Source organism: Lipophrys pholis (genome assembly GCF_963383615.2).
Source record: "Lipophrys pholis genome assembly, chromosome: 12".
Classification (NCBI taxonomy): domain Eukaryota; kingdom Metazoa; phylum Chordata; class Actinopteri; order Blenniiformes; family Blenniidae; genus Lipophrys; species Lipophrys pholis.
Window position 1 is genome coordinate 18,098,554 of NC_137641.1, and position 19,819 is coordinate 18,118,372.

The 19,819-nt window shown below is 39.3% G+C and overlaps 1 protein-coding gene across 1 annotated transcript in view; it reads right to left on the reverse strand.

Annotated features, from left to right (window-relative positions):
• The window catches only part of trabd2a (TraB domain containing 2A), a 71,991-nt gene that overhangs the window by 9,860 nt on the left and 42,312 nt on the right, over positions 1-19,819 (reverse strand). The window lies entirely within an intron of this gene.

A 19,819-nucleotide genomic window follows, 5' to 3' on the forward strand; every position in this document is an offset into this window, starting at 1 on the left:
ACATAAAGGTTTAACTGAAAATACACAATGATTTCAGGTTGTTTTCAAACAGAAGGATAACATGTATGTCTCAGCTCTGTTGCTTGTAACATCCTTCCCAAATGCTTCACACCTGTCGTTGTGAATCGGAGCATGGCCAGTAATCTCTGGTCATTCAACATCCCTCTTTCTTGAGCGTTTACATTTAAGTTTCTCTTCCAGTACATGAACTCTCCTTCATGTTCACTCGGCATCTCTTTATCTTTCTTCCTTCATCCTTGATGATCCTCAAACCCCTCCCCTTAATTTTTATACCTTCGCTCTCCTCCTTCCTTTTTCATCTCTCCATTCTTCCCCTCCCTTATCTCTAACTTCCCCTCTTCTCCCCTTCTTCCTCCCTTTCTTGCTGTGACCATCTCATCTAGGTGAAGTGGGGGCATTGAGGCTTCAGGTTGCCATGTCAAGAGGTCTCCATTCTTCCTCTCACTCTGACAAAAGGGAGCAGGGGCTCATTGTTTGGGCCTGCTCAGCCGTGGCTCCACAGAGCAGTGTAAACAATGAGCCCCGGCACTTTAATCTGGCCAAGAGCCATCGATAGAGACGAGGTTGGGCCAGATGCACTTTGGGTGCCATGATGCTGCTCCAATGACTTGGACTAAATGTCGCCTACAACTCTGTCATCCACTAAAGCTACAGACAAAAGTTTTAGGAAACAATATTGACTTTGAGATTGTGGGTTTTGGATTGGAGTGGTTGTTTTTTTTGTCTCCCTTGAAAGACACAAAGAATAAAGCCTGGTGAATCTATTAAAACATTTTCTGATTGGAATATACTCAACTATTTTACAGATTTTTTGAAATTGTGAAATATTTCCTTTTAGGACGGTATTTTCTAGTATCAATCTGTGCTGTTTTTTTTAAATTTTGTTTTCAGCACAAGCGGTCGGCCAAATATTCAGGAGATTCAGGAGCTTTGAAATCCTCCACGACAGTTGGAAACCAGAACAAACTCGAGGGACAGAGTTGTTTTTTGTCAGCCTGCGCACATTTAGAAACAACTCAGCATGATTTATGCGAGTTTACGTCAGGGGATTAAGGTGGGACAAATGGAGCTGTTCAGTACAATGTACAGCCATAGAGGGGTGGGTGGACCCCAAAACTTCAAAGGGACACACACACACACACACACACACACACACACACACACACACACACACACACACACACACACACACACACACACACACACACACACACACACACACACACACACACACACACACACACACACACACACACACACACACACAAGTACACAAAGTTCTAATTTAAAGTTCCGTAATACAATTTCCACTTTAAGGGAACCTTAAACTACTGTATAGAAATTCTTATGAAAGGAGCTTTTCTTGTCTCACCGTGTAAAGTAACCGTGCAATTTCACACACGTTTTGTAAGGGGAACCATTTGTGGAAACACTTTCAATTCAATTCGGACCCTGAAACAGGAACAACGCTGAAAGCATTTCCCATGAAGCAGAGTCCCCGCTGAACAAGAACACGTTTCATAGAAAATAAAGGAAATCCTGCAGCCCATCTGTGTGCCGAAGTCAGGGAATTACAAACGAAAACAAAATGTGGACATATATGATTAAAGATGATTGATGGTCTGGGATGAGGCAGAAGGTAGGAGCAGAAAATTATGTTTGAGAAATGTCTGCATTTCCCTGAAATTAGGCTCTGTGTATGATGTAGTCTCTGGCGACTGACATATACTGTAAGGCTCTTTCTTATTCGTCATGTACTTTGCAGCCAACACCTCCTCTCACACAACCGATAGAGACTGTGTAATAAAGAAAATTACCCAGTTTAATCAAGGTAAACCTCCCGTTTCATCTTGGATGCATAGTTTTGAGCATCCTCTACTGCAAATGTGTCAATGTAGCAATGAGGTATTGTGAGCATTTGAAATTAGCCTGCCTCGCATTCAACCGGAGAATACTGATGAAATTTTGGAGTATTTCCAAGTTATATTAGATCAAAACATAAAGGAAAATCTCTACCCCGTTATTCAATTTACAGTTGTATGGGTTACTGACATTTTAAGAAAAGACAGGGACACCTTGGACAGCTCATCAGTCTATCACAGGACAAACGCAGAGAGACAGCAACCCACCCACTCTCATTTACACCGTCAAATTAAAGACTCACTTCGACCTGAAAAAGTGTGTTTCGGGACAGTGGGAGGAAACCCGTGTCCGGGAAAATGCCAAGCACACAAAAGGAGAATATGCAAACTCCACACAGGAAAGTCCCCATTGAATTGAACCTTAGCAGCCAGATTTGCCCTCAAAATGTGTTTTCCACTTACTGCAAACGAAATGTGAAGGCAACTGGTGAGAGCGCTAAAGTTGTGGTCGTTCCTGCCATATTAACTCCGATTTTACTGTGCTATTTCTACAGATGTTCTCATTGCACGCTTTAATCAAGATGTTGACTCACAAAATCCATTTATCTCCATACAGTTCAGCTGCCACGAGATATTTTTAGCTGTTCCTTGAAATCATCACTCTGTGTAATGAATTCTCATTACTGTAACCCTGAAGGTAATACACTTTTCCACTTTCTAACCCAACATTTTCATGGATGTTTTAAATCACCTGGTTGAGCTAGGACCCTCGTATTTCTTTATGGACTCCCACCAGAAACAGAGCTGCAGTCCCAGGCTACAGCTGAAACCCAAAGTTTTTTAGCAGCGCACTTCTGCCGTAACGGGTGTAACATCTGACATAAATTTCCACTGATTATTTATTCAGGCCAATTTCATACATTTTAAAACCTATGAAATGGGCCAAAAAATATGTATGCCAATACACAATATGTTCACTGTATATCTTTTTAGTAGCACTGAGAGGGGAGATGGTAAAGATAAAGACCTGGGACAGACCTGAAAGCTTTCATTCACCGCTAACTCCCCGAATGCAGCGACACTCATACATGAATGGCGCACTGACTCCGGGGGTCACAGATTCGCTCATGTCATGGTTATAAAAACACATTTCCAATGTGTTTACCCCACTTTTCTCTGAAGTGCCACCTTGTATAATAGTGAAATAAATAGGGTGTGTTAAGAAAAAAAACCTACAATGCCCCCTTGATGCTTAAAGCAGGGAGGAGACAAGGGTGTGTGTGCTTGAGTGTATCAGTCATAGTACTGTACCACTGAAGCTGGGTTCACGCTCTGTGTCTTGTGGCTTTATACAGTGTTAGAAATGTAAGTAAATTCAACACATTTGGCTTCACTGGGCGTCACCGTATGGCGTCTCACAAAAATGCAGCACAACATTTCAGAGTGATACTTATTGGAGGTTCCTCGAGTTCCAAGGTTCCTGTTAACATATGATCGATCTGGTGGAAACTGTATTGTTTTGGGTTTTTTTCTTTTCTGTTTTTGTTTTAAAAAAATTACGCGTGCAGACGGCAAAGTTTTGAGAATAATCACCACACACACACACAGGAATGCCAGAAATGTTTAACAGTGTACTTTGCATGCCAAGCCACTAGTTCGTGCTGTGTTTTTGTAATCCAACCACACGTTCGTACCTGCAGAAAACACCAAGATGTTAACAATCAAGCACCTTTTAGCTGCAGGCCCACTCAGGACCGGGCCCATGTAGAGAATTTGTCTCCACTGATTTGAATGTTATAGAAAATGTGGATGTTGTTGAAACGCCGCTAAATACAAAGGAGTGAGCGGCACAAGCCGCTTGTTGTCGATGGACTTGAACATATGTAGAATATCTGTCAACCGCAACCGTACTGCACACTACATGGAGACAGGGTCATTTTGAGAGTATTTCCCTCTGGAAGTCCTTTACAAAATGTCGTCTTTTCAGAGAATTATTGGTATAGCAAGAAACATCAAAAATGAATGAAAGTTTACTTGAATGGATTGATCTCTACATTCTTTAACGGGATGGCTGTGATTGTTGTAATTGGTGCAATACAATAGAAACTGATTCCAAGAGAAGTTGATAAATTCACAGTAGTGGTTCGATATTTCTTAAGTGTATTTTTGTATCATTAGTGTGTCATTCTCGTGTAAATCAGTTTTTTTAAAAGTATTGCAGCTTTATCAGCTTCTGGCACTGAAGGGGACACCACATGGAGAAGTTGGCAAAGGTCTTGTTTAAAAAAAATTAAAAATCATGTACAAACGAACCTTCACACCATATGCGATGCCTGTTCTTTCCTCTAAAATATAAACAATGAGTCTACCAGTCGATAAGAGCATAAAATCAGGAAAAGCTTCAAAGTAAATTGCAGAGAACACGGAGAGAAAATCATACAGTACGCGGTCATATTTTAGACGACAATTTGTTTAAGTATTTAACCAAGATCACAGTTAGCCCAGGGCTACAGCGCACAAGTTAAATTACATCATGAGTAAACACACATGCTTTGGCAGGACTGTGTGCTACATGAAGAAATGACAGTAAACAAATGTTATGTTGATAAAGTATAAAATACAATGCCAATATGTTTGTAGTTTATGAACACAACTTGCATAAGACTGGCAATTCACACGAGGTAGCTGTTATGGGGGCAGTGGTGGCCTAGAGGCAAGAGGAGGTTTGAATCCCTCAGCATGGCCTTTGACCTCTACGGGCTCCGCCGCAGCCCACTGCTCCTGCTATGAATAGAGTAGGTTGGGTTAAATGCAGGGAGGTGATTCCCCTAAGACGCATTAATAAAGAAACTTAATTAATCTTCCTCTGAGCTGTGAGGTTTTTCAGCATGTCTTTCAATTATTATTTTTTTATGAATTAAATGATAACTAAGTTCATTTCCTTACCTCTTACAGATTTACGTAGTGATACTTTAAATTAGAAGTATTGGATACGAAAGTACTATGTGATATGCACTGTTACTCACACTTATTTATCTTAAAACTTGAACCAAAACTCTCTACACACCTGCGCTCTTTCAGCAAAATCACAGATGAGATTCAGGACCAAATTCATCCTCAGAAAATCTCAACACAACCAGCAGCTCAAATTATTAGAACACACGTTAAGCCTTCAATAGAGTTTCTTTTCCACACACAAGTATTTACATTATGACTTGAAACCAGGGCGCAAGAGCAGTTCTCATAACATCACAGCATGTTGGATAAACAAACGCTTCAGGCAGCACAGAGGCCATTCTGCTCCATACTGCTATTCTTGCTGTTTATGTCCACATGTTCCCTGCTGGTCAGCTGGCTCCTACAGCTCACTACCACTGACAGTCACCAAAACGTGCAGGATGTCTTTGTTATAAGTGTTTAATATGCAGTATTTTAGTCTGGTATGGTCAATAACATATGTTTAACAGAATAACATACCAGCAGAATCTTTTGATTTAAAATGTTTCTGCACATTCATAGATATTTGAAAACCACAGTGGTTTTCCTAATGTCATTTCTTTCTTCGATAAATCACATTACACAGAACCATAAAAAGAGCTTTTTTAAAGAGAGGGTTAAACTTTTCAAACTATTGTCAGAAGTAAAAAAAATCTGCTAAATTTTATGATCTGACATTTCTGGGGCACTGGAAGGACAAGCCAACCAAAGATTTTGCTGGAAAACTCCCAGCTGTGGCTCGCGGGGCCACTAAACGTCACGTCAAACCTCGGTGACTTCAACTGTCAGGGAGAAGCAGCAATTCATCAGAGTGACAGTCACGTCGAAAACAACTAAGAGGAAAATGACTGGTTATCCACTGGTGTTTTCTAAACAACGCCAACTCTAAATTAACACACATATCAAGTGTCTGGAAATAGCGGCTCTGCTTACATTGCACTTCTTTCCTACCCCTTCTTAAATCAGAGTTATATGTCCTTGATAGACAGACAATTCCTCCCAGTATTGAATTTAATCCCCGTCTATTATCAGTCGGGTGCAATTTGTTTGAAAAGAACAGGCCGCTCGTAGAAAGAGTCTCCAAACAGAGGCAGCATGATTCAACACTGTCAAAATAGCTGAGAATAATTACATGTGCAAGCATAGCAACACAGGCTGCGCTGGGTCACACTGCAAAAATAAATAAAATAAAATATTGCTAAATATACTGCAGTTTTACTCCTGTTCGCAGATGTTAAAGTAGGCTTCCCTGGTAACACATTCTTTACTTAATTTCATGAAATCCAGACCACAAGTGCTCAAGTTAGCAGCTCTGACAAGACTTTACACAGAACTGCCAAAATGTCAGCTCAGAAATCTTCCATGTTCAGAGACTACAGGCCTTCACACACACCCCGACACATTTTCATGTACTGTTGTTCCAGTCAAGAGTTCTTTCACTCAAATTATAAACAAGCAAGTAAGTGAGTGTATTCAGTGTCACCAATACATCATTAATAACATCAGCGATTTGAGTTGTTCAGAACGTAAGTATTGACAAATGAACTTGTGACCAACTTTCTGCCTCCAAAGGTGCAGCGTTAGCCTGTCTGGAAGCGTCTCAAATATTTTCAAATTGTGCCAAACCATTGTGTACACACACACACACACACACACACACACACACACACACACACACACACACACACACACACACACACACACACACACACACACACACACACACACACACACACACACACACACACACACACACACACACACACACACACACACACACACACACACACTCCTTGGACCTTTTTTAAATGAGTGGAGGTACTTTGACAGAACTTAGATTTATAAAAAAAATTCAATAAATATGGTATTTTTTTCTAATGATGAATGAAAAAAATGCTTCTAACAGGGGAATTACTTTTCAAATAAACAACATTGAAATAATGGATGTAATCTACCAAATTATGTCCTTTATTTCAAGGTGCCCAGTTAGAAAATGAGTCCATATAGTTTAGTAAAATTGCACTGCACAGATAGGGCAGATCATAAGTTTGCTTTTCCCCATCTAAAATGCTGTGGAGATACACCAGAGCTGTTGTGTGAGATATTAACTATATGTCTGGTCAACTTTGGAGCAATCCATTACGTCCATGTGGAAAAACTTTTGAGCCCGTTTTTATAAGATAGCTTCACAAATGTGATTGTGATTCAGCCTGTTAGGACCATGAATGCCCACACAAGTCGTCTTGATGGTATTATAAGCAGTTGTGGAGATATTCCTGCCAGGATCCAGCTGGTACACTGACTGACACTGACGTCCCCAGAGGCTCACCACCAACGGGGTAACTGAAGGCGACAACACTGGAATCCAGCAGACAAATGAGTGTTTAATACAAAGAAAATCCTAACCGCAATTCAATCACGGCATGGCAGCAAGTTAATGTTGTTTTAAGTAAAAGTTTCGTAATTCATGTAACGTAACCAACTTGTGGTGTCTTAATGTTAATATAATATATATCCTTGCAGGCACCGGGAGTCTTTACCGCCGATGAGCCATGGAAAAAATTGCTTCAAAAGGGAATGCTTTTGCCTGGAATCAATTTAGTATGATGTTACTTGTAAATGCATGTTGTCATTTTCATCCAAACCCCCCTGTATGATAAGGATACTCTTCATAAAATAGCATAGGGGGAGAAAGTCGGTAGTAGCCAAAACCAAAATGTGTGTGTTTAGATGAATGCACATACAAGCCCTCAAACTCAGCTTTGGTCCCAACAACAGAACACAACTTATACTTCATTTTGTTATAACCTTGTTTAGTTGAGCACATTTTGTTCATCTTTAAATTGTTGAAAATTGACCATTTCAGCCTGAGACCGTTGAAGGATATTTCAAGTAAATGCAACTCGTTTAAAGCTTTAAGACTTTTTCTCTCTTCATTGGGTCACACAGCAGATCGTCTGCCAACATCCCATCCCATCCCCGACCCCTCAAGAGCAGTGGTGGCCCAGAGGTGTAAAAAGCAAACTGGGGATCAGAGGTTTGAATCGCAGGTTTGAATCTCACAGCTGACAGGATCACCACTGTGGGTCCCTGAGTGAAACCCTTGACCGCCATCAGCTCCCCGGGCTGCTGCACTGTGGCAGATTACACAAATTCACAGAAGCAGCGTCTATCTTAATGTTTAGCGCTACAGTTTCAAGATGTTGTGTGTTACTGTCATCACGTCGCCATCATTTCACTTGGCAGACAAGTGGTCAAGTGGTCTGATGTACAGCAAAGGAGTAGAACTCAAACAGATAAAAATTGTGAACGGAAACAACACAGATTCAAGTTTTGGAAGATTGGAAACAGTGAGTAACTAAACCTCCACATGCTGTTTTGGATATACCTGATGACCTATTCTCTGATATAAAGTTGCTTTTCAATTCAGATCCCCTCAAGACAATGATTTGAAAGTAAGATGCCAGTGATAGGAGGGAGCCGTGATGAGAGACAGCTGTGATATGACTCTGAGAAGAAAATCGCGAGTGATCACAAAAGAAAGAAAAAAAAAACTAAAATAAAAAAACTGTGAGTTGGACGCACATACGTATATATCACTACAATGAATGGTAACATCTTGGCCAACAGAAAAACAATCCTCGTTCTGTTCCTCTTAGGCGAAAAGACACAGAAAGATCAGAAACAGACCGTATTCCTTAGGTTGCTCCTTTATGTGGAATTGAGACATACTTCCATTTCATAAACAGGCTGAAGAGGAGACCTAGAGGGAAGTGGAAGAATTGATGCTGATGTCAAATGCTGAACTTAACACACAAAGAAAAACAGGAACGGAGACATAAAAGAAAAGGCTCACAAAACAACGCAGGAATGTTAAGTCGTCAGATGCCAGACCCTGATAGCCAAGGATAAGAGCATCCTGTCAGGCCGTCAGGTTTTGAACAAAAACAAGGCTCTCCTGACGCAGCGCCGACGCAAAGTTCACAGTGCAAAAACAGGAGTGACGACAAAAGCTGCCCGAGGTCAAATCTCAACATTTTCCAGGCATTTTTTTTTATTTATTCTTTTAAAATCTTGAGTCTTTTTATTTGTAACTGAACCACTAGAACCTTCTAGGAGATTAAAGCAAGTTGTGAAATATTTGTCTCTAAAAATCTGAAAACCTCCAAGTATAAAGCAACTCTAAGTACTGGGTTTCATCACTTTCACCTCGTCCATAATTTTAACATTGTCGCTAACCCATAAGTTTAGGCCATTAAAGTCACTGCCCATGACAAATGTTTCAGACTAATGTTCTCTTAAAGAGGATCTAAGTGAATTTCATCATGAATGGTATTTGGGGACAGCACCAGGAATAAATGAGTAGGTGTTTTGTTTAGCTCACACAGCAGACCTAATGATTAAAAGTGCATTCACAACGTAGAATTTGCAGCAGCGTTACGTGCACTTGTGAAAATGAAAAAGATGGATGATTGGACGTGTTTGCATTTTAATTACTTGGTCTTGCTCTGGAAATTCTTTAGGGACAGACAACATTTGGAAGTGTTTATCGCCAGCGTGAAGACTGTTCTAGTGTCTGTGAGGGGTTTCTGAAGATCATGCTGAGCGACTCCGGCCTCGGATTTATGTTGAGAAGAAATGAAAACCAGGACGTGTGAGAGGTCTGTGGTGCGGGCTTGTTTTTTAAATAAACCCTCACTCAGAATTTGTGGTGGCACACAGCACTTTGGAGCAGTGTTAGGGATTACGTCTGTCAGGCTGCTGCAGCCTCTACACCCTCTCTCAGCGCCGTCCTCACTCCAGCTCCTCCTGCCAAGGAAATTATGGCACTTGAATGCGCACCAGCTCCTCCAGTGTGGTCGCAGGAAAATGTGATCAAACGTAGACAAAAAAAACTCTGTAAGAAGCGAGCACCTCTGACAAAATACACCGGAACACTGCATGAAATATCCTAGAGTGTTGTCTTGCTTACAATTATTTATAGCAAAAAAAAAAAAAAAGAACGGAAGGTGAGGGTTTGAGTTTAAAAGCAGTTGTAAGTGCGGGTGGATTGGTACTCGCTCCCCTGTCCTCCTGCACTCGGGTAGAAATGTAGCATAAAGTGGGAATGTCCTTCTTAATCCTTTTGTAACTAGTACACCCGCAATCGTTTTGACTTTATGGCTGTATAGTTGTCAAAAAATGTGTGGTGAGTGACTGCTTCTGCCCATTTTTCCACGATGACTCCAAGTTTTTACATGTGGTAGTTATTCAATCACACTTACGGATTTTGATGGTGCAAAGAAGTTCATGATGGGAAAGCGATGCACACTGGTGAATCTTGTCTGTGATTTGACCAAATGACCTTTAATATTTCAGATATTTATGATTTATAATCTCTTTTTAAAAACCATGTAAGCCAAAAAATACTGTATCTTAATAGTTTTGCATATTCCATAAGATGAAATAGTTTCCCTCTTTATAACTGGGGGCTGTAATTATCACAATCAAAATCTCTTTTTAAGATGTGACCATGTTGCCACCGTAGTTGATACGTTAACAGCAGATAAATGCAACTTGAACTTGTCAATTTTAAATCTCTTCAATACAACAAGTCAATCAGTGATCAGCAATGCTCAGTTTGATTAGAGGGAGAGTTTGCATGTTTTCTCTTTGCATGAATGGGTTTTCTTTTCATGCTCGTGCTTTTCTACCACAATCCAAATACATCTATTGAACTTAAGGTGACTCTACATTGCTCATGTGGGGATCAGCTCCAACCGTCTACAATCCCAATATTCGATCTATTATTGGTATCGTGGATGAATGGATGGAAGCAAGGATGGATGGATGGATGGATGGATGGATGATGCTACAAAATTTAATGCAGGGTTATATCATTATTAATCCAAGTGTGTGTGTGTGTGTGTGTGTGTGTGTGTGTGATCAGTGTTTCAAAATGAGGGTGAATGACCAACCCAGAAGCTGATCATCTTGGAGGTAGAAAAGAAAACCAAAAAGATGAATAGAATAAAAATGGAAAAAATATGCGCTCCGCAGAATTTGCTTGTTTTCTTATTTTGGCTAGTGTCAGTTGGATAGTTTTACATTTGTCAGCCCAAATAAAATATTGTGAATATTTGGTTGCCACCATGCAAAAATAAAATGTAATCTGTCTGCACGAAGACACTGATTTATTTTGAGGGGTCACAAGCCAGACAAACCAATGTGTTAGATCGCTCTGACAGTTCGAAACCATATGCACATACCAAAGACTTGAAATACAACTATTTCAAAGAAAGAAGACTTAAAACCCAAAACTTCGATCCACAGTGGGCTGGAGAGAGACATGGGAACTACCCGCCAAGAGTTCTGACTGGCGATGTTATGCTTTGGTTCAACAGTGAAACACGGTGCACTGGAGGTTTGATCATGGTCATTCTTCTCTCACATTTACTCCTGAATCTGTGGCAGTGTGCTACTTTTTCACCCATGTCTATTCCTCAGGTTTACATACTGTGGGCCCCAAAATCACTTCCTTAAAATAAGAAGAAATACACAAAACGTGAACCTCCATGAGCCCCCGCTGTGAGTCTCTGCTCAGCTTTTCAACTGCGTCAGTTCATAAAATGGATACCAAAAGGAGCTGGATGCGCTCTCACTTTTAAAAAAAAAAAAAAAAGCCTTCCACACTGTAGTTTTTCTCACAGAGCTTCCGTCTCAAACATGTGGTTCAGAGTGCAATTCTGTGCCTATTTAGTTTGAGTAATCTGCGAGAGATCTTGCAGTTGTCGGATGAGGCCTGCATATCAACTCTGATTTGGGTCTGAGATGTAACTGAAAGCAGATCCACGGGATAGAATCTTGTAAATTCTCACAGGCTTTGGTTTTGGCTGTCATTCTACCCCAAGCAGCACACTTTTCTCTCCGGTTTAGTTACCCTCTAAAGCTCTCCTTCGGTCACCCAACTGTTTACCCAAAATCAATCCATCGGAATTGTGTTTTTTTGCCTCTATGTCTCCTCCATGTTGCCAAACAAACACTGTCATCAAGCCAAAAATGCAACCAACTTTCACATCTGTAGTGAATAAAACAATAAAACAGGCAAATTACGTTTCACTGATTACCATCGAGTTTACGAACAGAAGTCACAAAGCTCACACAACAACAAGAAAAACGTTGTTTACATCGAGAAGATCACTTTTTTTGTTGATGCATTATTCACACAAAGAATTTTACAAAGCTTTCGTTTTACGTAATTACCTATATTATGGTTCAATGTATAGCAAGTAACAAAAGCCTTTGGATAAAGACGAACTGATTCTTGCAATGTGTTAGTGATAGATACACCACCTTATTGGCTTTGTGAGAGAATCTATGGTGGCCAATGAAATCCTCAAACAAGGAAAAAGATTTTATCGTAGCTGAAGTAACAGCAAGAGTAGGAATAATTCTCCATCTTATTCTTAATATATAAAGTAAGAAATGCATAAAACATTTGACATTTAACAACTGTACTCTTGGACAGGCATTTATATCAAATGCTAAGAATTGTAATAGTACTTAAAAAATAGAACATTTTATGTCTTAAAAGTATTTAAAAATGGAGATAACCGTTTACCTTGTATTTGACTTAAATTTTTGTGCTGTTATGGAATTAAACATGATCCACATCAGGGTCGAAGTACATTTCAAACATATTTGTCGAAATGGTTTTACTGGTAGATTTTCAGGTTGAAGTACTTGATATTCACCTCAGTTTTATTTCAAAAGTAGTTTTTTTCCCCTTTAAAATGTCTTTATGAATGATCTACTCTGAAGTGTATATTGGTGGGAACTCAAAGTTCTGACAGAATCCAGAATCTGGTCACAAACAACATCAACAATGCAAAAATGGCAATTTGAGATAATTTGGCTTTTTCAGACGCGTTGTCTCGCTTTATACAGTGTATGATTACCATTCCCTCGACACAACAGAAAACACTTCTCTGCCCAAGGGATGTTTTTTTTTTTTTTTTTTAAAGCTGGGAGCAGAAGTCAATTTTTCTAAATATATCCATACTCCATTCTCTCTAAATCTCACCGTTCCTGAACTGTCAGAGCTAAATAAAAGGTCTGGGTGTATAAATATCATGGCAGTTTAACCCTCAAACCGGAGCTGTGTGACATGCCTGAATCCTGCTCTGCCTGCGTGTCGGTACACAATCACAGCAAAACTTCAGCAAAACAAAAATCAAGTCAATAACTTCACAGTGAGCGAGGGAGAGAGTAGAAGCCGCAAATCGTGCAAGTCATGTTTTCCTCTGTCTCCTCATATCTTCATCCCCCGTGGGCGAAGCGTTGTTCGCCTCTATGTTTTAGCCTAAAAATGAAAAGGGACAGCTCCTCTATTACAATTCCCACTCCCAATCATCAATAGATGCGCTGCCGCACACTCGCTAAAGATATAATTTTCTTTTCCCTTTCCCCTTTCATATAGGAGCGCGGTATTTCTGGTCCAAATGAAAATTGAGCCCCCGGGCAAGCGCGTAAAGGGCCTGTTCCAGGTGGATAAGGAAATACTGCTGGGTTTGAATGGGGTCAGGGGTGAGGAGTTCAACTCTTTCAATAAATCACGGCGAGCTGTTGTGACAAGCATTCACTGCTATGACTGAGAGAGAAGTGTGGGCCGTATGAAATACTGTATGTCTTTCAAGTGCAGAGGCTGAGGCCTTTGACCAGATGAGTGCAACAAAATATATATATATTTAGGAGTGCTTCACTCAGCAGCTTAACAGGCAGTTAGTTATTCAGAGTGTCTGACAGGTTTATCTTCTTTTTATCCTCCTTTAAGAAGACACAGGGATGTGCTGAGAATACATCACAGATGTCTCTGACATACCGCTCGTGAAAAGTTTATTACTTTTATCTGGCTTGCATTTCTAATTGTAAACATGTAAGCAAAGATAGAAGACACATGTGTTTGTTGAGCTGCACTGTAAACAGATACAATCGTCATTATTCGATTATATTTCCCACTCATAGACTTCACTTCAATAATATTCATATTAAAAGTCACTCTGTTAAAACCGTTGCCACAACATAAGCTAATTATGAGTTTTGTTTAAAGTCCAGTCTCAAAAATATACCAAACCACAATTGTGTGTATTTCATATCATAGCAACAGTCTAGGTTTTATTTACAATTTGTGTTGGGAAGCTGCATTAATAGCAAAAACAGAAGAACAGGAAATAACATGGCAGAAACTGCAGAACGTGTCTAATCCGGGAGAAATTTATTTTCCAAAAGAGAAAGATAATTCTACACGCTGTACCATTAAAAATCATATATATATGTATATACATATATACATATATATATATATATAAACCCTGCTTTGTCAAAAGAAAAAGAAAAAGTTGTAGCATAAAGGTGTCATTCAGACTTAAATCCGGGACTTAATCCAGGTTTGGCAGACGGTTGGCCCGTCTGCCCGCTTCCCTGCCCAGTGTGTGGTAGGTCTGGTCTGGATTTTTAATGGTGCTGGATGACATGTGTGTACTCGTGTCAGCGACTACCCCAAACAGTTGTAAACTGGCTGTTTATGAGGGTGAGGTGCTGTGAAAAAGCACCACATTTTTGACTTTCACACCATCTGGGGAAGCCAAAGAAAAAAAAAAAAGGAAAAAAAAGGAGGGCAGCGGTGGCTGCAGTGATGTAGTGCTCAGTGTGAAAACACACAGGAGGGATGTGGGCCAGGTATGCGCACGGCTGAGCCTGGAGATTTGAGAGTGAATATGAATACGAAGGTCCAGCCAATCAGCTATAACTGCGTCTTACATTTTAAGCACATGGGTGTATTTAGGGGTATTTAGGGCTTAGTGTATATACAAATGTATGCAATGCTTGAGTTCTCTTAACTGCTTGCTAAATGTGGTTAACATTACCCCGTGTGACAATACTGTATATTCTGCTTCAGTTTGTTCCAGCTCCTCATTACAACTCTGTGATGTTTACACAAAGGGGGGGATATCGGAGCCAAGTCCTCTCGTTTGCACCCGCAGAAATATTGGAGATCGGTGGTTTTCTAAGGGTGATTCAGACGTAACCTGGGGGTCGCCAGAGAGGCAGAAAGAGGAAAAATATGGGAGTGAACGGAATGATTTCTTAATTTAATTCAAAATAAATCGTGATTTAAAAACGTAAAATCGTTTTGTTTAAAACGCACATTTCAATAACAGATTTTAGTTAAGTGTAATAGAGACACACTAAAATACTAAAATACCCCTAAATTCTAATTTAGAATGGTTGCAGTGTGATCAGGACGGTAAAAATGATATTTTTATTTCTTATCCCAATAACAATTATAAATGAGGAACCAAGAATTACTACTTGATGGCAGGCAGAGCAGGACCAGCATGTGTCTGCTCTGCATATTTTGTTCTTCAATTAAGATCATTTTCAAAATACGTGTATTAAATCTTCTGAACATTGATCCATTCATTGAATCCATAATAAAAGTCCGTTTGTAGAAATGGTCTACATTTTTAGCTACAGAAGATGAACTTGGTAAGTTTGCTTTGTCACTTGCAGGTAATTTTACCATCAACGCAAGATAACATTCATTAAAATGAAAATAGATGTTGAGTGATATGAATGTTAAACAGTGTGCAATACTGATACGCTTTAAGCTGAAAACACCATTTTCGAAAAAGTATGTTCAACAGTTTCCTTCAGAATTATTAAGAATTAAACAAAACTTTCCCAGAATGTAACTTTCCAACATGTTTTCACTTTCATTGTGTCGCTACCTTCATGGATATATCTGGGACACTCTTTTAATTTAGCTGATGTTACGCAGTAAGGGCATTTTTTTTCCTTCCCTAAAGCGACACACGTTTTTCTTGTTAAAAAAACTTAAAAATAAGTCCTGGGTATTCTACTCAATACATTACTTAATTAGTGTTCATGTCGTTCTGTACGGCCTAGAGTTGTTATTGATTTTATCAAAGGCAGTGCAACAAAAACAAACTTTTTGAACCATTTTGAACCATATGGCTCAGAACAAGGAAATTATATTCTAAAACATAAAATGCCTGAACTGCTGTGGGATGATCTTTAAATTGAATTTGAATATGCTCAGTATTGATTTATATCTTTTTGTAAACCCGATTTTGTTGGGGGGTATAATGCTTTACTTTCAACTTTAATAAATACAGACATACTGATGTAAAAGTTCTACATTATGCAGATATCTTTCTATTTTTTACTGTGATAAGTAATAATTGCGAGCTTTGTCAGTCGGCACAGTGAAATTTGTAAATAGTTGTTAGATAGGACAGAAGTTGAATCAAGTTAACCTTGTTTGATTTGATTCATATTTTCTCATTGACCTAATGCCCATGCCTGAAATATCTAATGGCACACTCTTCACCTGCAGAGATGCACTGTATAATGTAGTGTATTCCTATTTTTCCTATATGTTCAGATAAAAACACCGAAAACCGAAGAAAAACGTTTTTTTCTGAAGTCTTTTTTTTTTTTTTTTTTTACCATTGCAAAGGTGGTAATGCCTGCACATGCCTTGATTTTGGAACTTTCATTTTGATGCATTAAGTGAGTGTTTTTCTGCTCCAGGATCTACCCACACACTGACACGTCAAGGTGCTTCGCCTGAGTTATGAGTTCACGTCGACCTCTGTCATGAGCCACAGCTCGCAGGCCAAGACATCCATTTATTACAGCCCATCCACCACGCTAAACAGCTCACTAAACAACCGGTATTCACTTTAGCGAATCCCTACCAAGCTAAATAGCGAAAAGATCCAAGGGCAAACCTTAATTGTCTGTGAAAAGAGTCAAACATTTCAAAGTACAGTAACCGTTAGAGCCTGTCAACCACACTGGCAATTACACTGCCGCAAATATTTAAATTTGTGGTCTTGGAGCCGAGTTTGAAGTGAATCATGGTGTGCTAAGAGGCTTCAGGCTCAGGCTGAAACATGGATGTGTTCAAGTTCAGCCTGGAAAAAAAAAAAGAAAAGAAAAGAAAATATTTAAGAGCCGTCAGAAAAGGAGCTCTCGGCCTTTAGCAATATGTAAACACATCGTTTTATTAAAGTCAAGAGTGCCAGGGTATGGCAGAGATTATAGAAGGAACAAGGGTTCAGATTGTATACATGGATTAGGTTACTGTACCTATGGAGCAGAGAAATAACCGCTTCCATATGTCTCCTGAACACATGGTGCTTTTTCAGCATCATCATTTATGGTGAGTGATGGGTGGGGAGTTTCAGACAAACAGATGGGGGGGGTTGCAGACACGTTTCAGGAGGTATTTACTTACAGAACAGTAAAGTAAAGTGAGGCGTAACAATACCCTGATACTTAGCAGAGCAGTGGTTTAACAAACAGGAAAAAAAAAAAGGTTAAAAACCTCATATTACCTCTATGATAGGTACAAGAAGTTTGCATGTAGATCAACATGCATCCAAGTTACTCCTCCACAACCAGGGCAGGCCAAATGTTTCCTGACAGAGTGTAAGAACTGGCAAATTATATCTGTCAAAAGCACAAGTTGAGCCAGTGAGCCAGCTTTGGAGTTATGTTGCTCCAAAAGCAGATCATGGAAAGTTTCCCAAATTCCAAAACTACAGACTGAACATTTTTACTGACAGAATTCTGGATGTGGATGTCAGTAAAGATTAGAACATTGTCATTGGTTTTTTTTTTAACCATGATCTATTTTTGTTCAATTTACAGGATAAATGATAAACCTGGGGTAAAAAAAATAAATGTAGTGGACATACTGACCATAGACTCAAACAGAAAACGAACACGTTGAAGCGTGAAGTAGCTTTGAAGCAGTGATGTGCCGGACAATGCTTCTGTTAGGCATCACCGTCAACCACAGATTAATTGTTCAAACCTTACAGTAGTAAATACAGTTCTATTCTCACGGTTACTTTTACAAGTAATAATTTTCTAAAGCCTGCATAAGTCTGCGAGTGTGCAAGTGATCAAAGTTGCATCAACTGCCGGCCGAATGCCACAACTTCTGGTTTGTATTTTCTATTCTGCAATGTCATTAAAAAAAATACAATGCACACAAGACAAAATGCCAAGGAGCAAATCTGGCAATGCGTCTTCCTGGAGAGGCGTCTGAGTGCGGTCTGAACATTAAAAACCTTCCACCTGTTGGTCCTCAGCCCGGCATTCTGACCACTTGACCACCGGGCCAAATTCAAGCAACATACCAGCCATTATTTCCAAACAACCCATCCAAAGTTCAGATATGAAAAAATAAGTGTCACGAAAAAAGAACAGACAACTTTTGACTTATTTTAGTGTTCTTGGTCTTACGGGAAACAACACAAGTCAGGAGTCCAAACCGCAATACAAATCAGTTTGTGTGTGTGTGTGTTACAGCCTTACTCTCATGATACAAGTATTTGCCGTTTTTCATTGACTAGTTAAATACTGGAGTCAGATGTAATTGTATGCAAAAACTAAAGACCAAGCCACTTCTATCCTGACACAGGAGATTTTTAATGTCTTGGAACAAAGAGTATTAAATAAGAATTTGTCCTTTAACCTGTTGTGCAGAAATTCGACAGATGCATCCTTTTGAAGATAAGTCCTAAAACTCTGGTTTACTTTGATGTATTTAACAGCATTTTGTCTTTTGAGTTGTTTTTCCAAACCGGCTTCAACAAGACCAATTTACAGCTGATATGATAGGTTTTTTGCAAAACCCTGACCATAGACAGTACTGTTTCTCAAATAAAATAAGTTTACTGCTAAGAACAAGTAGACCAAATAAAGGTCTTTTTCACTTCATGCTCATATTTTTCATTCGCCCTGTTTTTCTCCCATGATTTTCTGGTAATACTTTTGTTTGGTTATGACAAAACTCACATTTTATAGTTTCAGATTAAGAGCCAAATGAGCAGCCACTTGATTTAGGTTTGCAAAGAACATTTTTAATCCACATCCATACCCATAAACCAGCTCCATCTCGTTATATCAATTAGTTTTCATCCAGTTTGGCCATTGTTCAGTCCTCAAAGTTTAAATTGACCTCAACTATTGGTCGTGGTTAAGGTAAAACTCTCCTTACTAAGATGTAGTGTGTGTGTGTGTGTGTGTGTGTGTGTGTGTGTGTGTGTGTGTGTGTGCGTTTATGGTTAGAAAACGTTTGCTCTGGTTTGGCTGCATGATAGTATTTTACTGTTAATGCTTTCTGCATAAACAACCTTAAAACCCTCAAATATTTGACTCAATATTTTTTCCCCATTGACACTGATGACAGCACATTTATTTGGTTTTCTTCACTTTTTGTGAATCTTAAAGTTCATTATTGTTCCAACCTTGTTCGGGGTATTTTATAACCTATCTGTCTCAAGGTTGCTCGGTCGTTGGTTAATGAGCTTTAATTTGTTTACAATAAACATTTATATGTAAGATTGTCTTCATGTTTATATCTTTGTGGTACATGATTCAGAATTATTGACGATCATCAATCCAGACAAAGTCATAAACATGGCTTCCATAAACACCCAAATACCCAAACATCATGCTTAACTTTTGATATAACTATAGTTTCCTTTGGCAAAGCTCCGTCAGTATCAACCAGGCAATTTGACAGGAAGTAAATTATCATGTATAAACTGTTTTGTTAACTTGTTGTGGCAATAAAGCTCACTGAAGTCAAAAATGAAAACCCTCAACAATTTTCCACATAAGAATCTGCAAGCCAACCCCAGCAGGCTAATGGGATCATTACTTGGGCAGAGAAATATGCCAAATATGTCATTGCTCTTTCAAAGTGTAATTCGGCTGAATCCAATTTAGTTTGAAGACACAACTGGATGATTTTCATAGATTGTCTAAAACTTGCAGCATTGCAATTTGAGGGGATAAGAATCCACTTCTTTACCAGATTGTGGTTTTTGTTAAAAGTCACACAGATAGCTGGGTCA